Genomic DNA, 2,639 nt, shown 5'->3' on the forward strand with positions numbered 1-2,639 from the left:
TTATTTGGAAAAATATCCATATATCTAACAAACATATGGGCCACTATATGCATCTAAGCCAAATTGCAAAAATACCACATAAAGTGCAAAAATACATGTTATAATTGGATGGGCCTAATCATGTTACTATATGAGCAATTCTATGAATTTATGCAAAAATACCACAATTTATTTCATTTGCAAAAATACCACAATTAATTTTCTAGAATTTATCAAAAAATTTGAATTAATTAAATTTTTTACAAAAAATTAAGTCAATTTAAATGAAATTTATCAACAATTAACAATAGTTAATTTAAATTTCCTTTATCAACAATCAACTTAGTTTAGGTTAATTTGAAAAAAAATATATATTAATTTAATTTAAATAGGATTTATCAACAATTAACCAAAGTTAATTTAAATCCCATTTATTAAAAAAATATTTAATTAATTGGTTGAAAAAATGATATTTTTCATAATTTAACTAATTTTAAAATTTAAAATCAATATCTTAACTGTTTTTCAAAAATATCTTGTGTTGTTACAACAATATGCTAGTATTTCAACCATTTAAAAAAAATATTAATAGTTATAACAACCCTAAAATATTTTAAAACAGTTAAAAAAATTCAAATATCTATGAAAATATCTAACTAACAAATTTTAAAATTTAAAAAATTTAAATATTAAAAACTATAGAATAAACAGATATTTATATTTTCAAATAAAGATTAAAGTATTAAGTATTTAAAATAAAATATCTTAAATATCTGATATCTTAGTTCTAATATTTTAATATATTAAAAGATTCTAAAATTAAGTCGTTAGTCTATTTGTAAATTTGAATTTGAATCTTAGTAAAAATATCTAATTATTTATATCTCAACTAACAAAAATATCTTATTTAAAAAAAATTAAATCATTCAACAAATATGATATTTTTGGATTTGATTATATATAATTAATTTCACATTTTTATTTTTTTAATTTAAAAAAAATAAAATAAAATAAAAAATTGATGAACATATAATAAAATAAAACCGAAACAGGTACTGTACACCTGGCTGGAGTGGGCGTGCGCGCGCGTGGATGGGGATGCGGGCCCTGGTGTGAGCGTACGCAGTGGCAGGCACCGAGAAGATGCGGGCAAGTGGGTGGGGCAGCGCGCGTGGATGCACGCAGGTGTGCACGTGCGTGCTGGCGCTGGTGTGCGCACGCATAGGCAACCAGCCAAAAATTTCAGGAAATTTTTTTCTTCTGAAATTTTTTTAACCAAAAATGTTTTCTAATTAATTTTTTAACATGTTTTACACAAAATAAAGGATATATAAAAATTAATGGCATAGAAAATACTACAAAATAACTTAAAAATTGCTAATAATTACATAAAATCAATATGCTTCATAAAAACATGAAAATTCATCCATTTATTCAAACACATCAAAGGCTATGAGGCCAGTTGTTGGAAACCTTATACATGATCTTTATTTATTTTCATGTAGATATAATATTAAAAAAATTAATATGAGATAACCTAGAACATGTTTCTAAAATTGAATTCAAAGAGAAATAATGATAAGAATATTTACATTATACGCAGCGGAATGAATGAGTCATTCCTTCAGTTTATCTAACCCTTGTATCCTTTCTGTCGCAGAGTATTACTAAGAAACTGAACCGATCTTCTATTATTTTCACAGTGTTCCAAAGTATCCTTAGAATCACCTAGACTAGAGTGGGAAATTCTCAACACATGAGATAGATACAGAGAGAAGAAGTGAAAGAATAATGAGCCTTAAAAAAGGACTTATGTTTAGGGAGAACCTAAAACCTATCAGAAAATCAGTGTTTGTCATCTTATGTTTTCAAATCTCTCTTAACATTCCTTTTGTAGTCTCAATTAGGTCATTTATTTAATTAAAAAATCAATAAAATAATAGCCAATAATTAGCCCTAGGTCAAAATTATCATGGGCTTTAGGCCCGTGACATTTCCCATTAGATTATAAGCTCATTGGACTTAAAATCAAGGCCTGTATTATTTTCTATTGATTTAATTAATTAAATAATTATTTAAATCCTATATCAAATTAATTATTTGTAATTTGTACCTTGATTTAAACTTATTTATTAATTTAGATACCAATTTATCTTAATTAATACATCTGCCCTAATTTCACTTTTCTTCTCTAAATTACATAACTCTGTGAAACTATCCAAAATTGACCTAGTCACATTTGATAATTCTAATTGATAATTAAATTAATTAATTGAGACTATCTAGATGATTTTATCCAAGGTACAGTGGGGAACATAGGCCTATGAAATCAAGCTCCAATAAGTTATCATAAATCTAACATATAAATTTACTAACTTATTAATTCCTCGTGTCTCCACTAAAGACTCAGAATTGAACTCTTTAATTCATAGAAAGCTCTATAAAAAATATAGATACACTATTAATTATCCATTGTTACAACTATAATTATCACTCAATCCTCTGTAGACGGTCTACAATGAGATAGGACTAAAATACCGTTTTACCCCTCATTGTATTTTATCCTTAAAACACTTAGTTCCTTGTAAATGATATTTCAGTAAACTAATATTAATTACTGAAATGAGATCTCTGTCATTTAGCAACTTGAACCAAACTAA

Source organism: Humulus lupulus, chromosome 5 (genome assembly GCF_963169125.1).
Source record: "Humulus lupulus chromosome 5, drHumLupu1.1, whole genome shotgun sequence".
NCBI classification, from domain to species: domain Eukaryota; kingdom Viridiplantae; phylum Streptophyta; class Magnoliopsida; order Rosales; family Cannabaceae; genus Humulus; species Humulus lupulus.